Source organism: Amblyomma mixtum, chromosome 4 (genome assembly GCF_055824585.1).
Source record: "Amblyomma mixtum isolate Tamu chromosome 4, ASM5582458v1, whole genome shotgun sequence".
NCBI classification, from domain to species: domain Eukaryota; kingdom Metazoa; phylum Arthropoda; class Arachnida; order Ixodida; family Ixodidae; genus Amblyomma; species Amblyomma mixtum.
In genome coordinates this window covers 37,520,218-37,540,034 of record NC_143015.1, presented here as the reverse complement: position 1 = coordinate 37,540,034, position 19,817 = coordinate 37,520,218, and the positions used below count along the sequence as shown (strand labels likewise).

The 19,817-nt window shown below is 48.0% G+C and overlaps 3 pseudogenes; all 3 read right to left on the bottom strand.

The window, feature by feature from the left end:
* Positions 1-863: 863 nt before the first annotated feature.
* LOC149346249 (uncharacterized) lies at positions 864-5,759 on the bottom strand (annotated as a pseudogene).
* An 8,268-nt stretch (positions 5,760-14,027) lies between these two features.
* On the bottom strand, positions 14,028-15,803 carry LOC149346248 (uncharacterized; annotated as a pseudogene).
* Positions 15,804-19,141: 3,338 nt separating this feature from the next.
* LOC149346247 (transcription factor Adf-1-like) lies at positions 19,142-19,575 on the bottom strand (annotated as a pseudogene).
* Between the last annotated feature and the right edge of the window lie 242 nt (positions 19,576-19,817).

Sequence of the window (19,817 nt, the reverse complement as noted above, 5' to 3'; positions counted from 1 at the left end):
ACGGCACCGAAAAAGTCTCCAAGTTTCATTTTCATGAGAAACATGAGAAGTTTGTTTTCAATCGTTACATCAGTCGCTCTTTCCCTGAGAGCTGGCAAAAGACTAAGCAATAAAGGAAATGCATTACTGTCCACCCCACATAAACGTCGCAGTGCATCAGGAGTGCATTTACAATGCTTTCATATCCAGCAAAGTAGCAAACCCTTGTGTGTGGTCCGACCGCACATGTAACTATCTGCTGGTCATCAGTTTGGGCTGATGTTTCAAGTCGATGGGTACCTGCAGAAGTCAGGTCGTCCTTCAGAGGTGTGGCCACATGCCATGGCCAGAGCTTTGTTGTCATACCATCGCGTGACAGCTACTTTTCCGTCCTTGCTGACCATGGACGCTTCTTTTTTCTTTAGAACTTTCCCGACTCAATGGGCATTTTTCACACCGGTTGGTTCGAAAAGTTCCTACCGCAAATATTTTCTTGTCTAGCAGCTCGCGCAGGAGAGGTAGTGATGCAAAGTAACTATCAAAAAATAGCTTATGTCCCTTGTATCTCTTGTGTACGGACTTTTGTACTCCAAGAAAGAACTGAGAAACAATTTTTATTTACTTTTTATTTGTACAACAATTTTTGTATGCATTGTTTTTTAAAAATAAATAGTGAGCAATATAGATGGTATACCATAACTCATGCTTTCAATGTTAACGGTTGTATGAGCAATATTCGTATATAATTCATATATATTTATCTCTCAGTATTAGAACTTGAATGATAGTGCCAGTCATGCAACTATAAGAAAAAAGTAAATGACATAGCCATGTTTTCTTATTATAGCTATTGCTTCGAATAATTTAACATATATAAGTTCATTTCACAACAGAAAGTCAGTCCTGTGGTCTCCTGTTTTAGCAAAGCGGTCTATGACACGAGATGTGTCAACACAAACATCCCTGTTGATGTTCAGCAAACCAAGCCTGGTTAGGTGCTCCTCGGTCATCTTTGCCCGAAGCCACGTCTTCAAACGACGGAGTGCTGGAAACAAAGCGCTCCACTGAGGCAAAACTGACTGGTAGTGAAGCTAGAACCTGCAGTAGAGTTCATACATTCGGGTGCACTTCATCGCAGGCATCAACAGCCTCAAGGGCGGTAGATGGCAGTGGGGTGCCACTGGTCTTCCAGGCCCATTTTGACTTCAAGAGGAGCAGCTCAGACGCAAGCGTTCTTGCTGCTACAGCTTGGTTACTGGGTTATCGGATACGATGATACCAGTCTGTAAGCCTTTTGACTCTTGCGTCGTTGCTTCAGACTCCTTCTGTCACGAGAAGACGGGGCAAGCAGGTGTTCAGGTCGTACACAGAAAGGGTTTCCTCGGGGAAATGCAATGACAGGTCAAGGATTGGAATGAAATCTCTTTGGTGGTGGAAGGTTCCGGGATCTTCCGCCTCTGGGTTCTATTGCGCATTTGCTTGTTGCAGTACGGGGAGCGGATAGTTCAACGCCAGTTTTGTCTGCAAGAGCTCGCACTTCAGGGTTGCAGTTGGTGACTGTTTTGTGCCAAAGTGGCTACTTTTCAACCCTGTCTGGCAATGAAAATTTCAGGATGGCTTCGTGGCTACTTTGAACTTTTATTTTAGCGCATTAACTACACATTTTTTTTCAAATCACAGCATCCTGCCGGTAGGGTCGGAGCGTATAGAGGCACCCCTACGCACAGCTAGGGTCCTTACGTGCGCGGCGCGACTCAAAGGAAAGTGACATTTCCTTGGAAAAAATTTATCTAGAGTATAGAACCGTGCTAGAGCGTAGGTTCTAGTTGAGGAAATGGCGATATAACTTCCAAATTCCTCGTGTGCACTTCGGAGGCTGCATGCCATCAATCCTGATGGCAAAGAAAGCGCGTAGAACCATGAAGCGGCTGCTCCATTTTCTTTTTTTTTTGTGTTCTTCCATCGAGCTGCAATCATAAATGTGGCAACTGCAAACAATCAACGTGAACATGACCACACGTCATGTTTGAATTTTGTGGCACGCAGATGCTGGATCGCACAATAACACTTGCAGCGAATGCCCTTTTCCACCATGGCACAATAAGAAATAAAATTTTGCCAGTTTGAGTTTTCTAACTAAAACAGCTTAAATGACGTCCCTCTGGGTTGTTGGCTAAAATATGACAGATTTACTCTCGCAAGTCCACACTATCTATCCACACGCACTGAACATTTAATAATTCATTGACTTATTTGCAACATACCTGTGCCTTGAAAACCGAGAAGGGCTAAATTTTTTCGCTCCTTATTCTGTTTCTTGCGTCGATTCAGACTGCTAACATTTATTGTTGTTTGATAACAGTTCTGTGTGGCTACAAGTTCGGCGCTAAGATTATACTAAGATTGAATGACATGGCTACTTATGGCTACTTTCAGCTCAAGCTTTGGCTCTTTTTATAATGAGCGGCAACCCTGTCGCACTTCCCCAAAAAGGCACCTCAACTCTACTTCAGATTCTTGTCTTATCACTTTCAGCTGCTGCAATAGTGCCATGTAACAAGTGGGCTGCAGTGTTTACATCTGGGGTCTCTCTGGGGCCTCTTGGGGTCTGAGGGTCCACGGCACCCTCAGAGACGGAGGTGCAGGATAGTGGTGCACGTGTTTGACGGCGGAAGCAGACGACGCACGCAGCCGACGAAATGTTTAACATCAATGGATAACTAAAGGAAGTTTTCCTCGCGGTCTACAAATCCGATGTCCACTGATGTCAAAGAGGAAGTCCAGAATTCTTTTCAAACACAGAGAAACCGACGACTCGGACACATCGAATGTGTCGGCGATCCTGTACATACTGTTCTGCGTGCCCAGGTAGCCGAGAGCAATAAGGCACGTCTTCTCGGCGGGGATATGTGGGCGCCTTCCTCGAGGTGCCGGAAAGTACACTGATGCTTCGAAGCGTGCCGACAGTTCTCGAAACGTTTCTCGCGACAGCCTGAACAGCCTCTTGAATTCAAAACTGAAATACCTAGCTACTATGCTTTCGTAGTAGTTGGGGATTCTGTTGCGGTACGTCCGAACCACGGTGTAATTCCGAACTAACAGTGTTGCTGCAAAAGGAAGCACTGCGTCAGCTTCCTCATCTTCGCTATCGGACAACTCCGAAAATTCCATAAAAATGGATTCGGCGATGTCGTCGTCCATGACTCCAGAAGGCTCAAAAAACAGACGCGACGAACCGCAACGAACACACCACGACGGACCGTGATTGCCGTGATCACGTCGATCCCGTCTGCACGAGAACCGATAGCCATAGAGCTATTGCCGATAGCAGACGACAAGGCCTGTGCAAGCACGCGCTCGATTGAAAATCTCCGCACCAGTGATTTGTGGCGCTGCTGATGCGCTGCACCTACACCAAAAAACTGGAATTGCACCGCGCCGGCACCAACGCAACTTTTTCTGAATTGGTGCAGAGAACCAGTTTTGAATCGAATAGACCCAATAATACCTTCCAAGGAAGACAAATTCCAGCACTTCACTGCGTCACTCAACCCAACATGTTTCACAAAGCCCTTGAAGTTTGCCTGTGAGCACGCGTAGAAGGACGGCATTTCATATTGATGATGAGGTCAAGACGCAATTGCTGCTATGATTTCCATAAAATTTCACACACTCTGAACAGATGGTAACTTCGAAAGAGATAGGTTCAAGGCATGATTGAAACAACGACAGCGCACAGCATTCACGGCGTCTTGTTTAATCTCTTGGATTGCTCCGCAATATTGCGACATCATAAGGCTACATCCATCCGTCCTGATGCCAACGCAGTTAGCTGGAAGCAAGACCATCGACTTTATCTCTCTCTCTTGACAATCCGAAAATTTTGTCGTCTTCTCTTATTACGTGAGTCCGTCTTGCAACCTTTGCACGTAGTAAAAAGCAAGACTCAGCTGAGGCAGATGGAAGATGTCGGTAGTCTTGTTAAAAATAATAATAGTGTTCCGTTTCGGTTAAATTATGTTGAAAGAAGGGAATGAGCATTAAGATTACAACACTGTGAACTTGCTGCCTGTGCTACACAGGGAGGCATAGCTCAGCATGGTATAAGAACAAAAACATATTTTGCTGTTCACATGCAGGCATTCAACTTGAGGTTCCCAAATTTTCACAAGCTTACCATGGATTTCACTGCAGTGCAATGCTCAGCAGCAACAGTGGCCAGCAGATCTGAGTCCTCTGAAGAGCTGCCCTTGTACAACAAGTTTGTACCAGTTGCTAGGTGAGGTGTTGCAAGGCCGCTGGTTCCACTGGTACCACTGGCACCGCTGGGTCCTTCTGTCTCGGCTGGGTGGGGAGGAGCTGATGCAGGGACAGTGGCTGATGCAGGGGTAGCAGGTGATGAAGGGGCAGACAGCGATCTAGTATGCCGCTGGTTCCACCTGCACATTTTGCAGAAGCTTGAATGCCGCCAAACCTTGTAAGTACATGTCTTTTGCACTGGGCACATCTACAGGCATGCATTCATATTTATTTGTAGAGACCAACTGATTGGTGAAGCTAAATGGGAAAGCTAAATGGTGAAGCTAAATGGGAAAAGATGGAACATATTCAAGAGTCCCAGCTTCTGACGCAAACGAGAACCCAAATAGCACATCACAGAGAAGCTTACCTACTAAATCTAGTCAGCTTAGTAGTAGGTGAAGTGGACCTCTTGTACACTGCTGGAAAAATACGTAGCCTGGGTGGCTTTGAATAGTGCTTTTCTCGTCATTCACGAAAGGTTTGGAGCACAGCCTAGAATCCTGAAGTCCCGATTAGGCTGCCAATCTGAGGAGTCTCCAAAACTGAAATAAGTAAAACATGAGTAATTACCATCAGTCTGCTGCAACAGGTGTAGTAGGGTCAATCAATGAAAGGGTCGGGATTAAAACAACAGGAAAACACACTGCACATACAAATTATTTCTCTACGTATTACTAACCTGATGCACCTCATACACACTGAACCCTGCTTGAGTCTCGCAGCAACTTTTCGTTACGGTTAATGTAGCGCACATTATGTACCAGTGCAACAGTTCGGGATAAATCGCATGGATAAATCGCCAAGTGGTCGGCGGGCAGGAAAAGTGCATGACATCGCAGGTTGTTTGGCGTTTCTTGTCCGCCGGAGTCAATCACAACACCGCCGCGAAGAGCATGTAGCACTGATACAAAATAAAGCACGACCAAATTGGAGGATGGCTCCCGTTGAACATGCAGTTCCTCATTACTTGCGATGAACACGTCTGCGAGCAGTTTGATTGTCATTCTTAAGAAACAGATGCCACAAGACTGAGGACAGTGCGTCTCAAACTAGTGCCAAAGTTCATTACTGCGCTTTCTTTATTTCCTTAGTACTATGCCTACAATTTCAATGGAAAGGTTATCGACCTACAAACCGCAAAACTGACCAAACGGTAAACATAAGTGACCGCCTCATGAATACTCCCCTTACACTGGCCAACAGTCTGTTAACCGATTGCTGCGAACTGAAAAACAAACATCATCTTTGGATGCTTGCGTAATGTGCAGCGATAGGAATTCACTTACTTGGCTCATCGCACAGCGATAATCCATTTTAGACTTTGCGTCTTCCCCCAAGGCTGCGACAGAAAGCTGTACAGCCTCACGCATGGCGTCCCCTTCACAACTGTGACAATCTTTTACAGAGCAGTACCTCCGCCCACTTTTCTTCTTCACAGCTTTGGCAGGGGACTGATCACACGAGTCCGATGATGTCATCGGATCTTCAGCAGGTGCACAGATTCTCTTTCGGATGCGAAAGACAGAAGCTCAAAAAGCACATGCTGAACAGTAGAGGCGGTGGCAGCGAAGAAGGGTCCCCGCGCGCGCGATAGCCTGGAACGCCTTCCAGCTTCTTGCTTCGGCCTCCAGATGGCGCGGCCTGTTCTACAAACTGCATTGCAAGGTGCGGCACCACACAGCTGTAGTGGGCAGCCGTGTCACATACGTCCCTTGTTTTCTAACATATTTTCGTAGTTAAAATGCATTATGCAACATATTAGGTAGTAGTAGTAGTAGTAAAAGACTTTTAATCGACCATAATTTACAGGCCGAGCATTTCGACCGCCTGGGCGACCAGAAGCCGCTGTTCTTCCTCCCCTTCAGCGCCAAGCCAGTCGAGCCAGGTGGTGATGGATAGAGAGGGTGGGGGGAAGGAACCGTATATTGATTTTAGGGTCGAAATGTCATTGAAGAAAGCTGTGGATACTCTCAGAAACTGGCAGTTTCGTTACTTGAACACCATGTCTTAATTTTTCATGTTGCTGGAAAATCTAGAACAAGACACATTACATTATAAAAAATGAACGCAGTTCACACCTGAATGTAGCCCACATGAAGTAAACTCAGTAAACTCATGAGGCTGGTACCAATCCTACTTACATTAGCAGAATGCACAAGGCTCATATTTTAGTACTTAAGGGGAGATGCTTCTCCAAGACGCTTCTTTCTTAATGTTCAACCTACGATTATGAATCTTGGATCATTGATTAGGTTTTTAATGCAGATTCCAAATATGGTCTTCATTAGTTTTTATGTAGCTTGCATAGTTTTTATGTAGTACAGTCCTCAAAAGTAAGACAGGGCTTTTTGTGCACACTTTACTGAGGATTAAATTTATGTTTAAAGCAGCTTGCAATGACTCGTTTTTGCGTCTTAAGTAGCATGAGCAAAACTACTTGAAATTTAATCACAATATCCTGTATTTGCAAAAACAATTCACGCACATCAAAAGTGTACATTCTGGGTGCTGTTAGTCAACATTTTGAATTTTTGCAACAAAAATATAGAAGAGATATTGATAATTGAGATAGATATTGTCATTTTGCACACTTTGAAAAAGGTGTGTGCGAAATTTCACCAAATCCGACAATTTTACTTGCTTGAAAGTTTCTGCACAAAACAAAAAATGCTCAAAATTAGAATTGGAGCTCGGCGTCGGTACGCTGTCTGGAAACGAGCTCAGATGTGCTGACCGCTCCAAGGAAGCTATCATCGTCGGTGGTGTCTTGCGGAGGAGGTTCGACGGGAGCGCGTGACAAGGTATCAGCGTCGGTGTGTTTCCGGCCTCACTTGTAGGTGACGGTGAAATCGAATTCCTGCAGGCGTAATGCCCAACATGCTAGGCGGCCGCAGGGGTCCTTTAAATTTTTCAGCCAGCACAGCGAGTGGTGGTCGGTGACGATACGAAACGGTCTGCCATAGAGGTATGGGCGGAACTTGGCGGCGGCCCAGACTACCGCTAAACATTCTTTTTCCGTGGTAGAGTAGTTCAACTCAGCACGCGACAGTGCGCGGCTGGCGTAGGCAATTACTTTGTCGACCCCGTTTTGCCGCTGAACTAGAACGGCGCCAAGACCGACGTTGCTCGCATCCGTGTGCACCTCCGTGTCGGCATCTTCGTCGAAATGTGCCAGGATGAGCGGTGATTGGAGTAGGCGTCGTAACTCGTCGAAGGCAGTCTGCTGTTCGTTGCCCCAGGAAAATGACGTGTCATCACGGGTTAGGAGCGTCAGAGGGCTGGCGAGCTGGGCGAAGTTTCTAATGAAGCGGCGATAATAGGAGCACAGGCCCAGAAAACGTCGGACTGCTTTTTTGTGGGAGGGGACCGGAAAGGCAGCAACGGCAGCAAGCTTCTCTGGGTCAGCGCGGATTCCGTCAGCACTAATGACGTGCCCGAGGAACTTCAATTCGGTGAACCCAAAGTGGCATTTTTCCGGTTTGAGGGAGAGGTTGGCGGATCGAACGGCTTTGAGGACAGTCCTGAGGCGGTGCAGATGTTCCGTGAACGTTGCGGAAAAAATGATGACATCGTCAAGATAAACAAGACAGGTCTGCCACTTCAAACCGGTGAGAACGGTGTCCATCATTCTTTGGAACGTGGCAGGAGCACAGCAGAGCCCGAATGGGAGGACGCGAAATTCATACAGCCCGTCTGGTGTAATGAAGGCGGTTTTCTCACGGTCCCTCTCATCAACTTCTATCTGCCAATAACCACTTCTGAGGTCGACCGAAGAGAAGTACTTGGCTTGACGAAGTCGGTCGAGGGAGTCGTCGATACGCGGGAGCGGGTACACGTCTTTCTTGGTCACACTGTTCAGCTTCCTGTAGTCGACGCAGAACCGTAGTGTCCCGTCTTTCTTTTTCACGAGGACGACAGGAGACGACCACGGACTGCTTGACGGTTGGATGACGCCGTCTGTGAGCATCTCTTCGACCTGTGTTTGAATAGCATCTCGCTCACGAGGGGACACACGATAGGGCTGCTGATGGATTGGTCGGGCTCCTTCATGCGTGATAATGCGGTGTTTAACTATCGACGTTTGGCGCACTTTGGAAGACGACGTGAAACACGCACCAAACTCCCGCAAGAGGTCCTGGAGTTGCCTCTTTTCAGTGGGTGGAAGGCCAGGATTTATGTCTACGCTGGTGACCGCTTCGGCGTCAGCTCCAGGTGTGTCCTCCGCACAAGCAAAGCATTCGGCCACTTCCTGAACATGGTCGACGTAAGCGATGGCTGTGCCACGGAACAGATGTCGATGTTCGTTGCAGAAGTTGGTGACAAGGACCTCTGTACAACCGTCATGAAAGGATCCAAGGCCCCGTGCCACCGCAACCCCCTTAGTGAGTACGAGGGAGACATTAGGCTCGACAACCCGGAGTCCCCTATGTGGCTCGTCGCAGGTAACTCTCGTGAGAATGCTGGCACGTGGTGGCACCGTAACGTTATCGTCGGCGACTCGCAGGGCGGACCGAGAACCCTGGTGCGCAGGCTCTTCTGTGGCTATTGCGGTAGAAAACGTCACCAAGCGGTTCGGGAGGTCTATGATCGCACCGTGCTCGCGAAGAAAGTCGATGCCAAGGATGACATCGCGAGAACATTCGCGGAGAACGAGAAAAGTGGCAACGAATGTGCAGCCTCGAACCGTAACCCGGGCCGCACACATGCCGAGTGGTGCGACAAGATGTCCGCCTGCCGTGCGTATGTCGGGACCGTCCCAGGGTGTCGTCACTTTTTTCAGGGCCGTCGCAAGCCGTCCGCTAAGGATAGAGTAATCTGCGCCCGTATCAACCAACGCGCTGACCTCCTTTGTGTCGACGAGAACAGGGATATCCAAAGAGACCCTGCCTTCAGCACGGCCCGTCGATGGCTGTTGTGGAGGATTCAGTCGGTGCGGCGGCGGAAACCTGGTCGGCGACTGGGGTTGCGCTGTCGGAGCGATTCAAGCGGCGCGTTGGGGGAAACTCTTCGGCGATGCGGCGTTCGGCGTCGGGGCGATTAGGTCAGTGCGGCGGAAGCGGGTCGGCGATTGGGGTTGCGGCATCGCGGCGATACGAAAGGCGCGTCGGGGAAAACTGTGCAGCGATGCGCCGTGCGACGTCGGGGCGATTCAGTTGCTGCGGCGGTGGAAGCTTTGCGTCGGAACGGCGTTCAGCGGCCTCGCCTCCAAAGGCCGCCGGAGCTAGTTTTCCCGACGAGGGCTCGAGGAACCACGTTGTCCCGAGGCGAAACGGGACCCAGAGGGCGAAGACTGGCGCGGAGAGGGCGATCGCGACTCGCGGCGCGGAGGAGATGGTGAACTACACTGGCGGGTGACATACTCGGCGATGTCTTGAGGGCGCTCTCCAGGGCGTGGACGGGGGCTGTCGACAGGAAAACCGCGTAGTCCCATTTCGCGATAGGGGCACCGCCGGTAGAGATGGCCGGCCTCACCACAGTGGTAGCAGAGCGGGCGTTGATCCGGAGTGCGCCAGAGGTCAGTCTTCCGCGGTGCCTGGCGCCTATCCGCCCAGTAAGGAGTCGGCTGGGCAGAGTGCACCGCGACCAATGGTGCGGTGTAAGGCGAAGGCCCAGGAGATGGGGCCGCGCGGCGAGTTGGGCGATCGCAAAGACGCTTCACATCCTCGACGTACATGGCAACACCCTCATTGGGAAGCTGAATTCGAGAGGACAGTGCATGCTCTGCGCTCTCCCGGCGGTCGCTGTTGGCGTACGTACTCAGGAGCTGACGTCGAAAGTCCGGCCACGTAGAGAAAGTAGTCTCATGGTTTTCGAACCACGTTCGTAAAGTAAACGTTACGCAGCTTTGTAGCGTCGTCCCAGCAGTTAAAGGTCGCGACCCGTTCGTATTGAGCCAACCAGTCTTCGGCATCTTCAAACAGGTCGCCGTGAAAGGGCTTAGGCGTGCGTGGAGTCTGAAGGGTGAGATAGGTGGGGCTGGCTGCAGGGACAGTCGTAGGCAGGGCGGGCAGTGGCGTCGCCATGAGTGGAGTGGTAGTTGAAGGCGCGTTGACAATAGGAAGGGCCTCGGGGGACAGGCCGCGGATCCTCCGGCTGGCACGATGGACAGGGGTGGTCACAAGAGGCGGACGCGTCGAGTCGGCCTCAGGAGTAGGGAGCGTCGGCCGCACCTCCACCAGTGTCACGACCAGAGGAGCCGTGAAGGTAGACGTTGGGAAGAACCCAAGACCGGGAGCCTTCTTTTAATTATCGAGCCAGCTTCCACGACACAGAACAGAACAGCGCGCCACGAGAGCCCACCGCCGCTTCGTCGTCGTCTTCGACTCAGCGCGGAGGCCGCGCGGCGAGTTGGGCGCGTGGCAATATTTTCAGCATACCAATGTTCAGTTAAATGTAGATTCACTTCGAACTAATTATCGCGGAAGTACAGTTTATGAAGTTTTTCACGAGTTGAGTTTCAGAAGTGGGATGGTTGCTGGGAACAAGCTGGGGCATTTGCTTTGATGGCCGTCCTAAAATTTTTCATTAAGGTTCAGTCTGAGTTTGGCACTGCGCTTTGAACATGCAACGGCTTAATCGTTTTTGTAGTTGAGAATTTTCGCGGCAGCTTGAAAACGAATATGAACTTTTTTCTATTAAGCATGAAACGACTTTAGCTCCCGCTGTCGGCGACCTTGAGGTGATGTCGAGCCGAAACCTAGAGCCAAAGATCCGCACACCGATTTCCCGTCATCCAAGGAAAGTGTCCGCACCCCAAAATTTGACCTTGTCCAAATTTCTTCAAAATTGGTGCCAAGTCTAATTTGAGTATGGCCAATTCAATGGTGCCTTCCAAAATTACATGGGCTATCCCCAAAATTTGTCTCTCTGGAACCCATAAATTTGGCGTCGTCCATATTTGACCAACATTGGGGTCCAACCTAATTAGACTATGGGAAACTCAGTGTTGGCTTCCAAATTTAGGTAGACCACCCCCAAAGTTGGGCACGCTTGGGCATTTTCCGCCCACATTCTATTCCTTTTTAAATCCGCTTAAAGAGATATTACGTTAGGAAACAAAAAAACTGATAGCAACGACCGTGACAAAGCCCAAGAGAAAGTTATACGGTCTCAGCAATTTGGTCAGCCACAGTCAGGCTATCCTAAAGCAAGTGCCTGACTAATATAAGTCTTGAGTATAAATACAGTCACAATATGATAGAGACGGACAGTTTTTCAAATGCAATATTTATTACAGATGAGTCGTGTAGTTTTACACCAAAAACATACATAAAAACCACGAATAAGCCAGCTGTGGACATCTGTCACGAGTTGGGTGCAGTCCTCAAAACAAAACAGAAAACAAAAGCATACTTAGGGAAAAGAAACAGCTTAGATGTAGGCCTATAGTTTTTGAGCGGATGATGTATTCAACAAATGGCCACGCGACCATGCTCAACTAAAGCAAATGATCACAAACTGTAGAAATGAATATACAAAAATGGCATGCATTGGATATTTACAATACTTCAGTACATTCAGGCAACACTGGAAAGCACTGAAGTGATTAAAAAATGAATGATTTTGTGAATGCAATATGAGGTCTTTTCCGAGAATGTGGCATTGATACATCTCACTTGGTAGAAGTGTAACGGTTCACAAAACAACAAATAAGCGTAGGTCGTTAGACAAGTTGCATTCATAAAAAAAAAATCTAGGTTAAATCTTGCTCGGGACATGCGCCGCATTACTGCGATGTGCACCATTACCAGAGGTTCGACAAATTTACCGCACCGCAGATACCGCTGCACGGATACCAACACTTTTGCTTCCACACTTGCTATTGGCAATATCAGGTATGCTTTGAGAAGCCTCAGTTCGAACGAATACCTGCATTCTTACCCTCAAGTATGTGTGAACAACTTCAGTATCATGTTATGACAGGAAGGAGAAAGTGTTTGCACTGAAATGCTTTTCGTTATTGTTTCCTCAGTTTTCGACGGGTCGACACGGTTCGATAGCAGTGCTTCTTTGTTTGCACGGAAAAAGTTTTCTGCTACTTTAACGACTTCAGCCACACCTTCAGAAGGGCTGGTGAGCGACAGGCGCGATGAAGAGAAGTTCTTAAGCTCAATTAATTTGCATCATTGGATCTTGATGAGAAGCCCGGCAGTTTTCGCGATGAAGTCTCTTGATTATTTTTTAAATAACGTAGCCAGCAAAGTAGACTAGTGACCCTTCTCCTTCCGTGCTCAAGTCTAGAAGGTCAGTGGGAGCCTATATGCTGCTGTTTTCGCTGCCTTCGTTCCAGTGTTTTCCTGGACTGAAACCAGTGAGCAAAAATCCTTCATCGTCCGAGTAACTGCCATAACTGCTTGGCCTGAGGAATTGCGCTAGTATCGCGCTCCTGGGGCTGCACTTGAACTCGCAGAGGCATGGAATAGGGTTTTTTGAGCGCAAAGTTGAGAACAAGTTCTCAAGCCCCATCTTGGCTGAACCTGTTTAATTGAACATATTCAAAGACGTATGTATTAAGTAGCTTGTCTTGAACTTCAAGGGCCGACAGTGTTGACAGAATAATGCCTGTCTCAACTGGCTTCCAAATGGCTTTAATCTGGGGACCGATAGAAATTTTAGAAGATAACTACTACCTCATTTAAAAAAGACATGCTGTCCTCATAGGTTCCTTCAACTGGGCTGCTAAACGCGAGCTTGGTAGTCCTGGAAGTCAACAAGCGAAACCAACGAAATACTGTTGCGACAAACCATGCCGTCGAGAGCGCATTCTTCGGTATCAAGCCTTTCTGTACCAGAAGTTGCAAACCAGCTGATGTGTCATTATGAAATAAACTGTAGGCCATGCTGACTTTCATTTTGTCATAGTGACTAGGATTGACAAAAGCATTTGTTGGGCGAGTTGGTGTTTTTGATGATCCATAACTACAGCGCAAACGACAGGACAGAGATGAAGAAGGGACACCACACAGCGCTGACTCACAACTAAAGTTTATTGGATGCCAGAAGGTATAAATACCTCCCTGGCGGCCAGAAAGATCTCTGTCCTGTCGTTTGCGCTGTAGTTATGGACTAGGATTGACACATGCAGCATTTAGGTGAGGAGCAAGTTTCAGTTAAGATTTATCATCACGCTGGATAAGAATCTTTATATATTCAAGGTTTATAATGTCTGTTGGCAAGTCATTTTTCTGAACTATATCAACCGGAAGGTAAATAACTGACCTTTAGTTAAGTGGTTTCACGCCGCCTTTGCACGGAAATGCGCAGCAACTCGGCATAGTGCTGCAGTGCTGCACTAAAAGAGCGCGAATAACGCAAAGTGCAAGCGCGCAATGCTAGGGAGCTCGGTCGTAGCAGCCACGGCTGCCTAAAAAATGGCGGCCACGAAAAATGAAAACAAACAAAAGCGACCTTTTCGCGCTCTTTTCCCGGAGACCGCACACGGAGCCAATCACCATTGAGAAAAGCGCCGATGGGAGAGGGGAGAGAGGAAGATCAGCGAGGGTGCACGGCGCGGCGGCATAGTTCACAGAAAGACGTTCCTTTCATAGTATCGAGGGACTTTACCCACGAGTCGATGCTGGTGCCCTCTAGAGGACTTGCTAGATACGACGTTTGCCAGTGTCGCCTGTGCTACCCAGATGGCGCGGCAGTGGTGCCTTGTCATCATCATCGCAACACTGCTAGCCGTGTACAGCCGCGCTAAGGCCCACAGCCGCGCCGCAGCAGTTTTTAGGGGCGTGCACTTTTCAGCCATTAAACCTTTCTGCTTGTAGATGCTTTGCATCGGATGTTGCAAGCGGCGCTGATCCTTCTCAGCTGACCTTTCAATAGCTGCAATGCCATGATTTACGCTCAGCTGCTGCAAAATAGCTTTGGTGGCGTGCTCCTTGCCGGCATTGAATCTTGTTACTGCTTCGGCAACAGCTGACTGCACTGCAAACAGAGTCGTGCTTGGTCTTGGGCTCCAGGGACCGAATGACAGAGTGAAGACTTTCATTTGAGTTTCGCATTTTTCCCCGCTGGCACCGCTCCAGCAGCTTCCTGTCGGAGAGGCGGACAAAAACAGGTTTCATAGCATCTGCGACATACTTTGGCAGGTTACAGCGATGCTTTGGGCGTGGTTCATTCTTCGCCGAGGCCTGGTTGTCCTTGCACCAGGATTCCTGGCCTTGAGGGCAGAGACCATGGTTTGGCTCGTTGTCTGTTGATATCGCCCTGGTGTGTTTTCAAAGCCCATCCATAATACATGGTGAGCTCTGTAATGAGCTCACCAGTCAGCTTTTCTTTAGCGCTGAGGTTTGGTCCGTTTTCTCCTTTTATGCACTAGGTTTCGAAGTGCTGTCCCCATTCTCTTGCTGACGTGGTATGTGCAGTCTTCTTTCTGTACCTGCACATATCCGTACACCTTCGCCTCTTGTAGGCTGTTGAAGGCGTGGCTGTCGCCATTACAGAGCATGGTGACACAGCGCAGCCCATACTTTTCCAGTGAGCGGTTGAAAAGAATCCTGGCTGCTTCGACTTCCATTTCACCTGGCTCGCTCGAAGTGTTTTTCTGGCATTTGTGTTCCGCTTGCCATGCTTCAAATTAAGGATTGCCCTCATTCAAACCGCAACGGCATCCCAGGCAGAAATTGGACAAAACAACAAAATCGAGGACGTAGCCTGCGAGGAGTTCTATTACGGTTCCAACTGTGAGCCACGTTCTATGGAACGACACAGCTGTGTTTGCTGAGTGATCAAAGTTCAGGTTCAGGTAGGCAAGTTTCACCTCATTAGCACAGTAATTCCATCACTTGTGCAGCAGCGTTTAAGCAGGGTTCGGGTTGTCTTTCAAGTAACCTTGGTATGTTTTGCAGTGCATACCCCACCGGGAAATGTTGGGCGCGGCGAAAATATCTTTCAATGCGGTCTGCCCGTTTCCCGTGCTTGCAGCCGCACGCATGGCAAGAACGTTGACTTCGTAGGGCTTTCAGGTCACGTTCATGCCTACTCTAGGCGAGCTCCAAGTAGTTTTTAACTGCCCGCAGTCTTCACAGTTGAGCAAGAGCTTCACAGCAGTTCCAAATTCCTGCTCGCCTTTTGCAGTGTTCACAGAACCGCCGCACACTTTGCATTTCACACACTCGAGCAGCTCATTCATGGAAGTCAGGGCTAGCATCGTGAACGGTGTTCTCGATGCAGGTGCACCATCGATCGTTGCTCCCAAGAGAGATTGCTTTCGTGAAGTGCCTGAAACTGATGAAAGTTCACGCCGCGCCTCTGTCGCGTGACGTTCTAGCTCCGTTCTGTCGGCATCAGTCAGAAACGGTGTGTCTACACGGACGGCTCTCCTGGCTCCGTCAGTTGTTGCAGCATCTTGCAACAACGGCGCGGCAGGGCTCGTAGTGTCAGCGGTCTCCGATGCTGGAGCATCTGGCGACATTTCGCGTGACTACGACCGTGGCGGTGGCGCTTGCCGTTGGTTTTTTTTTCTTTTTTCCAAATGTATGGCCAGTGCGGAACTTCCTTTTATTGCCAGCCATTGTAGTGCGTTCGAAAAAGCTCTCTCTAAAATGGTGGACACAATGCCGTTTTCTTGCATCTTTTTAGCAGACGATTTCTCAACATCCAATAGGGTTGCGTTAACACGTTTTGGCGGGCTAGTTGGTTAAGCATCTTGAATGAACAGCGCGAACGAAGACGAGCACAATAGACTGCTCGTTTTCGTTCGCGCTGTTTATTCAAGATCCAATAGGGAGGCAGGATTCAGGACACGTGACTCGAAAGCGCCAATGTGGCATGAGTATGTTTAATTTTTCACTGGCTTGTTGCGCCGCTGTTTCTAGAAGCACAGATGGTATTCCACCGAAAACGGATAGCTAAGAGCTTCGCATTTCAAATGAGACCAAAATGGTTGCGCTCTGCGGTTCAGTTCTTGTGCGGTACGCGTTTGAATTTGACCGCTTTTTAGTTCTCGCGAGAAAAACTGCCACACAGATGACTTTGAAGAGCAATAAGTGGATAAATACTTCATAGATAGTTGTATTGTTTTATGCATGGGTTCTTCAGAACGTCTAGATTCGGGAAAAAATACTTTGAGAAGTCGATTTTTTGGTAATTTTTCAGCTGCAAACCCCCCGTGTCTCCCTATAAGCGTCACTAAACATGCAATCAATATTTGGTACCTATACTCCTGCAAGAACTCGACTCCGTCCTCACATGTTTAGCTTTTCTTACCATACCTGCTTACTGGCCAAGTCTGCCAGCATTTTGGAAGGTGCTGGTATGCATAGCACGAGTGTGACAGGAGACGACACAGCAGTCTGTGCGCCACAACTTGTGGGCCCATGTGATTAGGGTTGCTGCTCTTCCATGGCTCTGACGTTACAAGCACGGCCCGAAGCTCATAAACCGAAACTGAAATTGCTCAGTATATTTTAATGGTGCAGTTATAAATTATTTACTACACGTAAATTAATCCTGCAGCGTGTATCATAGATACTGGCGCAATATGCTACATTTTAATGAAGGAAAACCAACTTAAAAACTCTGGTGTCTCCACCCTTTCAGCGATATTTGTGGCGTGACATTGTAAGCTCAAAAGCGTTGGGAATGCCTGGCAGTTTGCCAGAGCCAACTGTTTCTGTCTTAGGGACGTAGTTCAGTTATAACTGGATCTTAAAGTAGAAACAATAGGTGGGGTGCCTGCACAGAGCACTCGGGCAAAACTGAAGCAAATAAAACTAAGCAGGTTAGATACTGTGTTCATGCTGTACTTCAATACACCGATATGAGCTCATGTCTGATGGGTACACGGCAAGAGATACATAACAGCTTCTCGAAGCACTCAAAGCCTCAGCATAGAATATTGGCTTACGGACGAACCAATTACATTGTGCTTACTTATTTTGTCGAGCAGCGCATCTGTAAGACGATTGTTTCTGAGCTGGAGTGCTTCATTTTCTTTTTCAAGCTTCCTTTTCTTTTTTTTTTTGCATTTGAGCTTTCTAGCTCCAGAATCACAGCAGCTCCTTTGCTGCTGGCTGGTTCATCATCTAAAACGGAATACATACAGAAATGTATGCAGGGTGAGGACCTACACATCTGTTGTGCATTCAGAAACTGAGGTGAAAATGCCCTTTGGGCACATCACTTCCATGAATGCCTGCAAGTAATGAAATGCAATGAAATGAAATCTTTATTTGCCATTAAATACAGATGGGGGGGATTGTAGAAAAAAAGCTGTCCTTGGACAGCTTGACGGGTCCACAATCCCTTATTTTGGCAGAGTGGCGGCATCACGTAACATATTCTTGATATGCAAACATATACATACATATTTAATATGATACAGATACAGTACTCTTAGTAAATGAAAACAACAGAAAACAACAACAAAAAAGAACAGAAAACAACAGCGGAACTCACTTCTACAAATCCAAACGAAAACAATAGCAAGGCTAGATAACATTATATAGAAACCAAATACATCTGCCGGAGGTCCTTGTAGGTTGCCGTGAAAAGGTCAAAACGGACAGAATTATAATAATTCAAAAGCGTTGGTATTGTGTACTTAAGGCACTGTTCCCCGTAACTTGAACGTGACATTGGTACTGACCAATCCTTGAAGTGTCTTGTAAGGTAACTTGGAGTTTGGTCCTGTAATTGGGATAGGTTACGTATATTGTTGATATTCCTGTGGATTTCTTGTTTATATACATGGCTTAAGCGATATCTATATAGATTGTGAGCTGGAATTACACCAGAGTTGCTAAAGAAAGTTGAGGTGGAAGCAGTATAAGAAGCATTATATGTGTAGCACATTAATCGCTAGATTAATGTCTGGATTAATGTCTATCATATGTTCTTATCTACATGATATGTTCTTATCCCTTTGTTACTGTGAAACAACAGAATGTTAATAGCTCTTATTTCATTAATTTTGCATCAGTGCCATCACAGCAAGCGTGCATGGCGAGCAGGGCAACAAGTGCGCTCGGCACTTGTAGGTGACGGGATTTCTTTTTCGCTAAATCACGACCAAGTGATGGGTCGAGTGACGCAAGAAAGTTCACATGACAGCACGGCTCGTCACTTGCCGTCATCACTGAGGCCTTTGCATGAAAGGTCGTATGAATTGAGCGAAGCCTTGCAAAATAAAAATGGGCTGTGATGCAATAATAAGCAGCATCGGGGCCTCGCAGCTTTCTTCATCTTCATCATACTGACTAATTATTCTCTCATGTAGAGCCACAGATGCTGCCGTTTTCCTTTTTTTTTTGAGTCTCTAGTTGGTGGCAGGTTCTGCAAAGCAAGTATCACGTGCTGCTAAATTATGACCCACCTAGTGAAGTGGTTCACTCTGATCAGCACCTAAACTCTTGTTGTTTTCATTCATGTGTTGACATATTATTGGCGTACTGAAGTTCACGCCACAAGACGAAAGGCACATTTACAGCCTATTAAATGGCAGTGAAAGAAGCTGAAGGAGAAAGGGAGAGGAAAAAAAATCTTCAATCAGACAACTGGTCACATCAACTTTGGATCTATCTTAACCCTGGTGAGGCCATTTCTACGTTCATAATTTGGCAGCCCCCAGTAAGTGCTCTCAATGACTGGTCTCAGCCCCACACAGAAGAGCCACTTAGGCAACTGTGGGGCTGGGAATGTGCCAACAAAAAAAAATGGCGGATAGTGTGGCATGGTTGGGCCAGATGCAAATTAGGTGCACTAGCACACTGCTTTCGGCTCGAGGCTTTTCAAGGTCAAGCAGTCTTCCGACAAAGGTCAGCAAAATCGGACTTAAAGCTCCGCCTTTAAAGTGACCACAATACTAAACAACAACAAACTGTGTTGCACAACTCCGACAATACATAAAAACTCACTTCCTCAGGCGGCCGCCATCCCTGTAAAAAGCCATGGACTCGGTGAATTCCCATGTTCGGCAGGACACATAGCCGTTGCCGCTCCATTTGTTTCCTTGTATTGCTTTGAGTTCCCGCATGTAGCGGTCCCTCAAGCGTTTCCAGAGTTTCAGGCAATCTTCAACTGAAACAAGAAGAGCCAGGCAAAAGCCACAGACAGTGATTGCATACCAGATCCGGAGATGTGCCCACACGAGTGTGCAGCATTGACGCACCTGTCGGGAGGCCTGCGTGCAAGCGGATTTGCTCCCAGGCATTGCTTTTTTCGCTCCAGGCTGCGGTAGTCGATCCTTTTTGTGTCATAGACACAAGGATGCTGCTGCACGGCGTCCAAAAATCTCTCGATTCTGGAATCGGTGAGGTCCACCATGGTCTCATTGGAGGCGGCCATCTTGTGCTAGTAGGTAGCAGCAGCGACGAGAGAGGGCGCGCAGTGAGGACAATCTCAGCATGGCCCACGTGAAATGCGTTTCGCGCCGGGAGCCGCCAAACATGCTGGCGGTCGGGCACTGCTGGAGTATAGGGAACCCAAGCTCAAGTTTGGGAGCGCGACGCCAGCGCCGCAGCGGCGAGCAGCGGAAACTCGGGGCGGCGCCGTAGCAGACGCCCTGCTAGCTTTGTGTGCATGTGCGA